At 43.2% G+C, this 13,180-nt stretch overlaps 1 long non-coding RNA gene across 5 annotated transcripts in view; it reads right to left on the bottom strand.

Moving 5' to 3' along the window:
- Window positions 1-13,180, bottom strand: part of LOC103243121 (uncharacterized) — a 98,504-nt gene that overhangs the window by 20,921 nt on the left and 64,403 nt on the right. Inside the window, exon 1 of one of the 5 annotated variants that reach the window (XR_012088847.1) lies at window positions 12,219-12,369. The exons of the other annotated variants lie outside the window; for them this stretch is intronic. This is a non-coding gene — a long non-coding RNA (uncharacterized lncRNA). Of the gene's footprint in view, window positions 1-12,218; window positions 12,370-13,180 lie in introns of those variants that run through there. 5 annotated transcript variants of the gene reach the window in all.

The following is a 13,180-nucleotide window of genomic DNA, read 5'->3' as shown; positions in this document are numbered from 1 at the left end:
TCTTGCCTAACCTTTCCCAACAGGAAGAAGCTGGGCTCTTGTGAAATACTTCCAAGGATGAAACTAACACAGCTCATTAACCCTCCCAAGTATCTGTGCTATAAGGATTTCCTGTCACTTTCCCATGACTCTGAATTACATCTACCCTGAGCCCCACATCAAAATCTGGGACATTGCCTTGTCATGCTGACAGTTGCCCAAATTTGCCTGGCTTTGTTCGCGTTGCTTCCCAAATCCCTCTTCTGAAGATTCCGATTTGCTTGGTGTAGGAAGAGGGGCAGAGAATTTATATTTTTAACAAGCCCCCAAAGTGTTTCCTAAGATTGTGCGAGTTGAGAAAGCACTGCATTGTGCTATCTGCTTCTGTTGCCCACAGTACCAGAACATATATCCAGACATCTAAAACAAAGAACAGAAGGTGTAATATCTTAAAAAAAAAAAAAAAAAAAAAAAACTTGATCATGGCAAATTTAATATGAGTCTAAATATCTATCAGAATTCAAACATACACCCTCCTTGACCCTGCAATTCTACTTCAAGGAATTAATCTTAACAAATATATGTCCAGATTTACAGAAAGGTGAATATAAAAGCATTGTCTCTAATGCTGTGCAGAATAATGCAGAAGACTGTGAGGAAAAAAACCTAATGTCCAACAATGGGGGAAGAAATTTATGGCATAGTCATATCATAGAATATTATGGAGCTTTACAAAGACAGTTGTCTGTGTTTCGGTATTTTACACCCATACAAGCCATTCTGTGTGTGTTGAATTAAATAAAAAGTATCCACGTTATATTTTAAATGAAAAATGTCAAAGTGCCTAATAGTATGGGCAGTAGTCAATCTATCTCCTTCCTCTCTATAACCTTTCTAACTAGATTGTACGTGTTTTGTGCATTATAAGATGTTTAGCAACATCCTTAGCTTCTGTCCACCAGATGTTAGCACCCCACCCACAGACCACCACCCTCTCCATTATCACCATCAAAAATGTCTCCAGACATTTCCAAGTGTTCCCTGGAGGGTAAAATCACCCTTGGTTGGGAGCCACTGTTCTAGTGCTTGAATAAACGCACATACTATCCCTGGAAGGATAACCAGAAGCACTACTGGTGCCTGTGGGGTAGGGGAGTGGATGGCTAGGAGCGAAGGCCAGGAGGGGACTGAATTTGCACAATATGTTTATTGGGCCTTTTGATTTTTGTATCATGAACAGATTTGACCTATACAAAAGTCTGTTTTGATTTAAAACAAAAGCCCTCAGTCTAGCTAGCACTCACACCCTACATTTATTCCTTCCTTTTATCCTTCTCTTTCCTTACTCCGCAGCTTTGCTCCTCCATTCACATTAGGAGAATCTTTTCCTGTCCTCCATTCCCACCACAGTGTGGACTACCTCTCTCCCTATTTCCACTCTTCTTAAGCCCCACTCCTTCCTGGAGGTATGTCTGTCACCTTCAAGTTCTACTAAAGCTGCCTTGAATCTAAGCCACACAGGAGGGTTTGTTGCCCTGATGAAATACATTCCATGACCATACCCTTCCTGTGCATCTACACATTCCTCGTCAATTGGAGATCTTATCACAGAGAAATGCTTAAAACATCATTCACTTTAGTGTCAAACTTTCTTCTCTCTTATTTTAAATTTTCATACATTTTTCATCTATGAGTGCCTAAAAAAGAGTGATATCTGTTTGCATTTGACATGTGTGTTGGCATTTCAAACATAAATTTCCCCGTAAACAGCAGACTCCCTATTTATTCTATACAATAACAATATAAGAAAGACCTACTTATACTATCTCCTACCGGCCTAATTATAAGCTCTTAGAAGCAGGGAGCTTATCTTTCACCATTCTACTTTCAGAAGTTTGACATTAAAGACCCTCAGGAAGTACTTGTTGAGTGAATATCAGAATGAAGTAGTGAATGTACTTTTTTAAAATTTTTATTTTAATTTCTGGGGTACATGTGCAGGATGTGCAGGTTTGTTACATAGGCAAACATGTGCCGTGGTGGTTTGCTGCACCTATCAACCCATCACCTAGGTGTTAAGCCCAGCATGCATTAGCTATTTTTCCTAATGCTCTCCCTCCCCATCTGACCCAGCAATCCCATTACTGGGTATATACCCAAAAGAATATAAATCATTCTGTTACAAAGATACATGCATGCGTATGTTCACTGCAGCACTATTCACAATAGCAAAGACATGGAATCAACCCAAATGCCCATCAGTGATAGACTGGATAAAGAAAATGTGGTACATTTACACCATTGAATACTATGAAGCCATAAACAGGAACGAGATCATGTCCTTTGCAGGGACATGGATGGAGCTGGAAGCCATTATCCTCAGCAAACTAGGGCATTTGCAGGAACAGGATGTACTATTCTAATTCATTTCTGGGAGCATTAGTTGTATTTTGGCAGAAGAACGTATGGTTTGTGATACAGTGTCAGTACCATGGTTGCACAGTCTGTTTGTTGCCTTACAGTTGTTCGCTTGTTTTTAGTATAGTCATTGAGTCTCCCTTGCTTATCCTTGACCCTATCTATGTCCTTCAGAGCACCAAGCGTAGGGATTTGTCCACAGCAGGTTCTTGAGAAATGGTATGGAATGAATGGCCTTTGATTAGCAATATAAAGAACATGTAGAAAGCTTGGCAAAAGGATAAGCAGTAAAAGTAAACAACCAACTTGCCCCCAAATCTGCATAATGTTATATTAAATGTTCATCATGGGGGGAAGAATGACAGGTAGGTTTTGGGGGTTAGCCATCTCTCCATATTTTCCAAGAAGTTGGGTTTATGTCTTCTGAGGTAAGAACTAGAACAGAATATTTTTTCTAGACATTTGTGCTTTGCTAACTCCTGTCTTCCAACCAGGGAGAAGGTCTGCCTATTACAAAAAGACTGTGATCCTTTGGACTGTCAAGAACTTAATTAAAAATCATAACTGGTATTAATAACAGACATGGTCACAGGCCAATTCCTGTGGGTTTTTTCACTTATACATGCTCTCAGGACTCTCCAAATGAAGGCTAGCCCACAGTCACCACAGTGAGGGAGGGTAACATTCATGGAGGGCAAGGAATTAGGATCACCCTGGGGACCAAACAATCAATAAAACCATGATTGTGATTTTACCTAGATTAAGTCAAACATCAAGGACTCTTAGTACTTTTCCAATGCTCACTTTCCACCAGTAAGTTAGCAGCACTTAACATGAGCACACTGGGCATTACCTCTGCAGGAACAAAAGCTCACATGGAGCATTTTACACTCTGAATAGAAGAGTTTGCCTTTGACATCTCAGTGACCAGTGTGAGTCAATTCGGAGACCACATTGAACTATTTCTATCTTGTGCTCAGTTGAGGATGTAAGTGGTCCTCCAGTGAACGGAACCCATCCAGGTATGACAGAGAGACAACAGCTTTGGGGTGAGGCATTTTTCACATGATGTCACTGTATTAGTCTGTTCTCACGCTGCTATAAAGGACTACCTGAAAATGGGTAATTTATAAAGAACAGAGGTTTACCTGGCTCCTGGTTCCACAGGCTGTATAGGAAGCCTGTCTGGGGAGACCTCAGGAAACTTACAATCATGGTGGAAGGTGAAAGGGAAGCAGGCACAATTTTCACATGGCAAAGCAGGAGAGAGAGAGTGAAAAGGGAAGTGATACACACTTTTAAAACAACCAGATCTTGTGAGAACTTACTCACTATCACAAGAACAGCAAGGGAAAAGTCTGCCACCATAATCCAATCACCTCCCACTGGGTCCCTCGCCCAGCGTTACAATTCAACATGAGATTTGGGTGGGGACCCAAAGCCAAACCGTATCAGTCACTAAAAAGTAATGAAATTATATTACCTGTATCTGAATATAACTCAGTTGTTAATATGTGATAAATGACCAAAAAAAAAAAAAAAAAAATCCTAAAGTGGACCCATCGCCTCTGGGTATGACCTATTTTTCCAGAGTAAAGCTTCAATTAGATGGAAAAAATGCATGCTCAAAATAAAAGTTCTGCTACTTTGGAGGCTTTGTGTAAAAGAAGACACTGCACAAGAGGTCTTCCAGGCTGACCTTGTCTGGTGACCACAATCAAGTTACTGAAGATGGCATCTGTAGAGCAGATCCAATGACACCTACCACACAGAGTTGTTGTGAATGCAGGTTGATAGACATAAGGTACACAGCATTATGTGACTGTCGAGTGCCTAGTATACAGTAGGCACTTAACAAATGCTTGACCCATGGGAAAGACCAACACCCAACTACACACCCAACTTCAGACCCACACGAGGACTTGATTTCCACCATAAGCCGTAATGATACAGTGCTAACCAAGAGGCTAAGACTGCAGGAGGCCAAGGGGGGACATTCCTGCAAAGCCAATCTACAGCTCAGGGAAGGTCCTGAATTAAATCCTCACCATGCAGGTCTAAATGACACAGGGAATGTTCCCTGTGGGACTTTACATAACTGTCATTTGCCTGCTGCATAATTCTCAGTACTGAGGTTGCTTCCTTCCCTGATAATAACTGTCCACTAGTTAGCTCATGGCCAGCGGGCTGAAAAACAGAAAGTGGTTGGTGTCAGCCTCCTGAGTTGCCAAGTGGAGATATTTTTCTCAGGTTTCTGGGTGAGTTTCTAAGCCAACACCCTTGAAAGGGAAGCAGGGCCTTCGTGCCACAGGCATCCAGGACACAAGGCCTACACAGTATTTTTGAAAAGTCATTATCGCCCACTGACGATAAAGGGGCATTCACAGTGGGCAAAGCCACTCCACGGGAATGGGTGGAGCTGGTGCTACCAGGCAGGCCGCGGACCAAGTTTGCAGCCAGTTTTCTTTTTTCCAGCATCTCTGGAGTTGAGCAGGTGCCAACACAGCTAACAGCTTTAGGAGGCCCCCGTGGACACAGATAGCAAGCCCCCCATCTTTTCCGTGGAATCTAGCAGCAGCTACCAGGGGCGTCATCACACTGCATTAATTTTTTCCCTTGCCTGGTTTCCCACATTCTGTGACCACCTTAGCTTGTGCCAGGGAAAATATTGAAAGCCTAGGTAAACGAAGGGGAACCCAACATTCACCAGTCTGGCCTTAAAATAGCCGGTGGAACGCCCCCATCCCAGAGAGTACACAGGCAGTGACTGCAGCTAGTGTGCCCAGAGCAGCCGCCCACCCCGCCCCAACGGCTCATCCGATTCCCATGAAAGCCTATCTCAGAGAGAGGACAAAGAAGCAGCCAGGCTCCTTTGCTGCCTCATTCCCTTTGGGTTCAAGGATGTAGGTGAATATTAATGAATACCAAGTGCCCTGATGCAAACCAGCACAAGCCACTGGACTGGACGGGGTGAGAACCCTGGTAAAATATGTCTGGGGCGGTGTACGGGTTGAGCAGAGAAAATGGAGAGAGCCAAGAGGAAGAGTGTTCCCGCAGGAGCGTCAAGGCCTCGGGCCTTACGGGGCACACCCCAGGGCTGAGCTCCCAGGGAGAAGGGAAAATGTTTTCACACTGACTGCTGGGCAGCCTGGGACGTAGCTCTAGAACCTGCTGCTGTGGCCCAAGGCTGCATATCTTGGAAGGAGTGCACACAGCAGGGAGAGGGGCCCAATAGCAAGAGGTGCAGAAGGAAGAAAGGAGAACAGAGAGAAGATCATCTGGGGTCGAGGAAAAGGAAAGGTGTATAGCATATAAGCTTTATTTTCCCCATAAAATCTTGCCTGATTGAGCACATAAACATGCAGGATACCCAGTGAAATCTGAATTTCAGATTAACAACAAATACGGTTTTCAGGATAAGTATGCCCCAGGCAATGTTTGAGACATACTCAGACTGATGGGAAAAAAAAAAAAAAAAAAAATCAGTGTCTATCCAGAATTGAAGTGTAACTGGGTGTTGTGTATTTTATAGGCAACCCTATCCCCACATGTTGCCCCCTGGGCTATAATGGAAACCCTCAAAGGCTGAGACTGTTTCTGCCATGTCCTTCCTGCATTCCATGTGCTACTTCGCTCTGTAGTGTAGCACAGATAGGCATCATAGCAAGGATAAGTGTGAACGCTCAGCAGTCTGACTGTCCTGACTCCACCTGTTATTAGACCAGTGATCTTGAGCAAGTAACTTAATTACTGTTTCCTAAATTTCCTCATCTGCTAAATGGGGATAAAGATAGTTGCCTGACTTAGAGAGTGGTTATAAGAAAACAATACGTGGGGGCTGGGCGCAGTGGCTCACGCCTGTAATCCCAGCACTTTGGGAGGCTGAGGCGGGTGGATCACGAGGTCAGGAGTTCAAGACCAGCCTGGCCAAGATGGTGAAACCCTGTCTCTACTAAAAATACAAAAATTAGCCGGGCGCAGTGGCAGGCACTTGTAATCCCAGCTACTCGGGAGGCTGAGGCAGAAGAATTGCTTGAATCCGGGGGGTGGAAGTTGCAGTGAGCCGAGATTGTGCCACTGTACTCCAGCCTGGGTGACAAAGTAAGGCTCTGAGAAAGAAGGAAGGAAAGAAGGAAAGAAGCAAAGAAAGGAGGGAGGGAGGGAGGAGGGGAGGGAGGAAGGGAGGGAGGGAAGGAAGGAAGGAAGGGAAGAAGGAAGGAAGGGAACAACAATACATGGAAAGCATTTATCGTATCATAGGTTCATGGAAAGTACTCAATAAGTGCCAGCCATTAATCACTATTGTTGTTGTTATTTGACACTTGGTAAATAAGGGAGTCTGATAGAGAGAAACTAACTCATGGCTGTTAGAGACCTGTCTAAGATGACCCTGGACTTCCGCAACCAGCTTTGTGACCTTGAGAGAGAATTTTCCTTTGGGGTTCCAAGACACCTTCTAATTCTAAAATCCTATCATTTAAACAGATTGAATGAGTAAGAACCAAATGAAATAAAACTGTCTCCGTAGATGTGTGCATGGGCTAAAAGGGTTAGAAAGCAGAAGTGTAACAGAGGATGTTTCACTAGACAAAATAATGATAATAAGCCCGTTCCCAAAGGCAAGATGTCTGGCTTTCGCAATGTTCTGATCTCAGGAAGGCTAGGTTTCAGAGACCTGGACAAAAGACAACTACATTAGAGCAGAGTATGTCTGTCTCAACTTGGATTTGCAGGAAAAAAATTTTAAAAACCCTAGTGCTATGGTCTAAATGTCTGTGCTTCCCCCAAATTAATATGTTGAAATTCTAACCATTATATTAATTTGAGGTGGGGCCTTTGGGGCATCATTAGGTCATAGCGGTGAAACTCTCATGAACGGAATTAGTGTCCTTACGAAACAGGCTCCAGAGACAGCCCTCATCCGTTCCACCATATAAGAAGAGAGAGAGAAGGCTTCATCTGTGAACCAGAAAGTGGACCCTCACCAGATACCATATCTGCTAATACCTTGATTTTGGACTTTCCAGCCTCCAAAACTGTGAGAAATAAATTTATGTTATTTTTAAGCCACCCAGTATATGGTATTTTCTTATAGCAGCCAGAACAGACTAAAACAGCTAGTGTAATACCAGAATGGCCAAAAGGGAGAACCTTCTCAGCTGCCAGCTTACCCAGCTGCAGTAAATAAATTCAAGGAAGCCAGCACCAACACAGCAGAGAAGCCACGGTCCCCACCATCCACGATGCCTTTGTGGCCCAAAGTTACTCCACTCTGGGCTGGGCACAGTGGCTCACCCCTGTAATCCCAGCGCTTTGGGAGGCCGAGGCGGGTGGATCATGAGGTCAGGAGTACGAGACCAGCCTGGCCAATATGGTGAAACCCCATCTCTACTAAAAATAGAAAAATTACCCAGGCATGGTGGCACGTGCTTGTAGTCCCAACTACTCAGGAGGCTGAGGCAGAAGAATTGCTTGAACCTGGGAGGTGGAGGTTGCAGTGAGCCGAGATCATGCCACTACACTTCAGCCTGGGCAACAGAACGAGACTCTGTCTCAAAAAAAAAAAAAAAAAAAAAAAAAAATTACTCCACTGTGATTTCCAGTGGTTTCAGATAATTTCGATTCTCTCTGGTGATCGTTATAGCTATTCCTCACTATCCCTGTGAAATTATCACTTAGCCATAAATAAAATAGTTGTCCCTCTCAAGTTATTTTCAAGAAATAGTCTCAGCACCAAGAAGCCAGGGATAGGCAGACATCTTCACAGCAACGATTTCCGCCCAGGTGACTCTTGTAGCAGGTGACAGAGGTGAACAGAGGAGAAGAGGGGCAGCCAGCAGTCTACTAGCAATGTGGACTCCCTTCACATTGGGCTCAGGAGCCTTTGGGGAATGATGCGATAAAGAGAAGATACAACCTCTTACCCTGGCATATTCATCATGTACATGGGAGGTAAAAGTGTCTTCTATACAACAATAACTTAAGAGGCTGAGTGTAGCGATATACAGGTGCAAATATAACTATAAGGTAGATGGAGTGAATTTGTGCTACAATAGCAAAGAATGAGTCACATAGGCCTAGCCAAGATACAGATTTTCAACAGGTACGTGATTGGTTGGGGAAGAAGGTGAGAGTGGAAAGAATAATGTTCTATGCAAAGATAGGAAGGTTTCAAGAGCATGACAGAATGGGCATGAATGAGAACCTCGTTAAGGAACTAGGTAGGAGGCATGTGAGCTCTTCAGCATGTAGGCTGGGCTCCTGACTCATTAAATTAGCTCACAGATCAGGTTGCTCCTAAATAATTGTATTTTCTATAGTTGTTCCTGCTGTAATGTGATTTAAGGAGATTTGCCAAAGCACTCAATGGTCTACCAATTAAAAAATATGTCCTCCACCAACCCAAAATTCCATCCACTGTATCTTCCTGATTATGTAATACTGAGGGATTATACATTGACTGTCTATGGAAGGCAATACAGCAATAGCTCATGAAATCACAAATCACACCTTTTTAAGTAGCCATTTAACATTCAGAAATTTGTTCTGCAGGTATACTTGAGTGTGTACCAGGTTATTTATTTCAGCATTGTTTACAAGATCAAAATATTTAAGCAAACTAAATGCCTGTCATCACAATGGACATCACTAGTTGGCTCAATTATGGTACTCATACATCCATAGAATAAATGCAAATTAATAGAAAATATGGAAGTTCTTGAGTTACTGGCATGAGACAATCTCTAAAATGTGTTGTTTCAAACAAAAAAGCAAAGCCTGTAGGGCATGTGGTCATGTTGTTGAAAATTCAAGGGGCCACAAGGAGAGGGACCGTACCTCTCCAGTCATTGAGTTTGGGCTGCATTTGGTAACTTTCTCCCAAAGATTGCAGTATGGAAGTGAGGAGACGTAACCTCACACTGGAGAAACCTGACACACACTACCTTGGCCAGGTGATCAAGGTTAACATCATCAGAGATAAGTCATATTGAAGTATGTAACCTTGATATCACATGATGAGAAAGGCGCTTTATCTCTGAGGTCATTGTCTCAAAACCCTTGTCTAACCGTGAGAAAAACATCAGTTGAACTCAAATTCAGGAACCTTCTGCAAAATACTTAACCAGCCCCTCTCAAAAATGTCCAGGTCATCAAAAACAAGGAAAGTCTGAGAAACTGTCCCAGATCAGAGGCGTCTAAGGAGAGCTCAATTTAAGATGGGATCCTGGAACTGAGAGGGACACTGGGGTAAAACTAGTCAAACCTGATAAACTGTGGAATTTAATTGATTCTAATATACAAATGTTGGTTCCCTAGCTGTGACAAAGGTACCACAAAACTACGAGACGTTAACAAAAGGGAAAACTGAATGATGCAGTAAATGGGGACTCTGTAATTATCTTTACAACTTTTCCTTAAATTTAAAACTAGTCTAAAATATGGCATTTATTAACAATTAATAATTAATATTAATTATTAAGATTAAGAAAATGTGGCACATATACCCCATGGAATACTATGCAGCCATAAAAAAGGATGAGTTCATGTCCTTTGCAGGGACATAGATGAAGCTGGAAACAATCATTCTGAGCAAACTATCACAAGGACAGAAAACCAAACACCGCATGTTCTCACTCATCAGTGGGAACTGAACAATGAGAACACTTGGACACAGGGCGAGGAACATCACACACCAGGGCCTGTCGTGGGGTGGGGGGCTGGGGGAGGGATAGCATTAGGAAAAATACCTAATGTAAATGACGAGTTTAATGGGTGCAGCAAACCAACATGGCACGTGTATACTTATGTAACGAACCTGCAGGTTGTGCATTTGTACCCTAGAATTTAAAGTATAATAATAATAAAAAATAAACAAAAGCAGTAGAGATTTTATAATTGCCCACATGTGCATAAAACATCTGTGGGAGGAAAAGCAATAAACTAATCATTGCAGTTGCCTCTAGAAAAGGACCTCAGTTGTTGGGGGAAGTGGTTTTATTTTTATATTTTGAATTATAATTCATGCAACCATATTACCTCTTTAAATATAAGAAAATTTACATCTTTTAAGGATAAAAAAGAATTTTTAAAACATTTTAAATTTGTTTCTATAAGACACCTTAGTACTCTGAGTAACACATTAAACCAGTAGCTCCCCCAAAGAATTCATTAACTTGGATTCATTGCTTTTATTAATAAGTTGGATGTCCTAAAAGTACAAGGCTTCAAGGATGAACGATATTAGGGGTATGTAAGTCTTGAGGAAAAAGAGAACATTGGATAATGGTGTTCTCGGGATATTGTCCAAAAAAGTCCCAAGCCTCCATGAGACATGAAAGTATGAAGTAACAGAGAGATAATGGAAAGAGAGATAGAATGCTACGCAGACTAACTTTGCTGACATAAAAAATGTATCAGGATTAGCTCTCCTCTGCTTCCCAATAGACTATATTCTATATCATCCCAGTTCTAAAATGAGCCTCCCTCTGCCTCTTGGCCCTTAACCAAGAGAAATAGACTGAACTGTTGAACTTCTAAAGGACACCGGGGACCCCGCGAGAGCTGCCTCTGGAGCCATTCTTTCCTGCACTTTGCCATCACCCTTCTGTTTCAGCCACCACTTGGCAAAAACCAGCTGAGAGGTGACTGTGAAATGAATTCAAATTTGACTCCAAGAGGGAAACAGGGCTCTCCAGGCAGAGCCATAAGCCCGAGAGAAAGGGCACAAGATTAACAGGTCACTGAGCCAGCCAGGGCAAGGAGCCAGGAGGACACCCACCGAGAGAGGCAGGGAAACGGTTAATAACTCAAGGTGACAAATTAAGCCAGCTACTCAGGGGCTCCAGTTTGGCTGATTGTGAAGTCAAAACAGAACAGTCGGAAACCGGGAAGGCGCTGTCACTTTTACTGTATTTTTCCACACGTATTTTTATTTTATTTTTTAATTTGGAAATGTTCGTGGGGAACTGGAAAATGCAGGCTGGAGAACTCCTGGGGTCTGGGAGGGGAGACACTGTGTCTTTGCTAGATCTCCATCCAATTTGGACCAGCCGCTCCCTATGAGCTCCAGCCGCCAGGGGCAGTGAGTCTCCTAGTGGTCGTCCTCCTTCTCTGTCCTCCGCCCCCCACCCTGTGGAGATATTCTCACCTCCTCTCATTTTCACTGCCCTTCTGTGCCAGCGTGCAACCTCCTGCCAAGTTACACTAACAGTGTTCTCCATCCACCAGCCACACCGGCCTCCTTGTTGCTGAACCCAGCAGCTGCTTAACAGGCAGCAGATGGAGAAAGGGCTGGAACTCTCAGGCAGGAGGGAAACCTTGGGTGGAGAGGCAGAGGAGAAATAAAATACTCTGCACCTATCCCAATCGGTATGTGGCAAGGACCTGGCTTTCTCAATGCCCCACATTTGAACAACCAGCCCATGGAAATTCCCTAAAAGAAAAGGGTAGGCCCAGGATGTTTAAAATGATCGTGGACCCCGTTTTGGGAAAATTGAAGGAGATTAGGATGAATTGTGACAAATGTATTATGAGGCCCCTTGGATCTAAGAACGCTTGAGCTTCTTGGTGGAACCTTCTAGGCGTAAGTTTCTACTGTGCATGTAATTTCTAAGTTAGAGGATGCATGCTTATCACAACTTTACATTTAAATGATACTTTCTACATCAGAGGATATACCCTCTGCATTGATTAATCTTGTAGATTATTTTAACTCCTGGTAGTAGAATTGATAACTTGACTTTAATATTAAAGACAAATATGGCCCCCACCACCAACACGCGCGCGCGCGTGCACACACACACACACACACACACACTCACCGTTCATTCTACAGAGGTATCTCCACATGGCATTGCAATTCCAAATTTGAGTTTAATGTCATCCATTCTAAAGAAGACAAAATGGTTTTACCAAGTGAATTTTAAGCAAGAGAAAAATGGATAGAAGGCAGCATACACAAATGCAGATATGTGCAGGTCAAACACACACACCCTTTCTCTTCCAGTGAGCACTGCACTTGCTTCTGAGCACCCAAAGGACACTTTGAGAACCCCAAAACAGCTGCTGTTGAAATGGCTCTGCTAGGGAAATGCTTCCCTATCATTAGGCCAAAGCTATAATGCTCAGGTCCTGGGTTTCTTAACGATGGTTTGGGGCTAACACCTGGTGGGTCATCCCCTGAAGACCTTATCCACCCAGTTGCAGTCTCTGACCCTATCTCATGGAATAGTGCAGAAACACAATTCGCCCATTGTTCTCTGTCTTGGAGATTGAAGGAGGGGGGAATACAAACCCCCACCTCAAAAAGATTAGTGCAATTATTAGCCAACAGTAATGGCTATAAGCCAATCTGTTCTCAAATCCTCCTGAGCACCAAGTCACCTTAGAGTCTCTTAAAGCCCCAAACACAAGACTGTGTGTTTTCTTGAATTTTGCCATGGTGTTCTCAAAGGCTACTGGGCCGGTGGTTAATGCCGCCCTTACCCACAAGGCTAATAAGCAGAGAAAGAGTGAATAATACATGTGTCTGAGCCCTGGGTCCCCATACCCCCATAAGTCTGTAAAAAGCAGATGTCCGGTCCAGACAACATAGGCAGCTGCTTCACCTAGCGTTGTTTGGGCAAAATGCTTGTTAGAACACAACCATAGATTGTGACTTATAGTTAGCATTAATTATAGATTCTTGGGCAACGATGTGCTTTTTCCTTACAGGAGTAAATTTTTTGACCCCTGTGCTACCATTAGCACTGCTGGTCATTCAAGGTCTCCCATCAGGAAGTAT

The sequence above is a fragment of the Chlorocebus sabaeus genome, chromosome 16 (genome assembly GCF_047675955.1).
Source record: "Chlorocebus sabaeus isolate Y175 chromosome 16, mChlSab1.0.hap1, whole genome shotgun sequence".
NCBI lineage: Eukaryota > Metazoa > Chordata > Mammalia > Primates > Cercopithecidae > Chlorocebus > Chlorocebus sabaeus.
The sequence above is the reverse complement of the archived record's forward strand: the minus strand, read 5'-3'. Positions and strand labels throughout refer to the sequence as shown.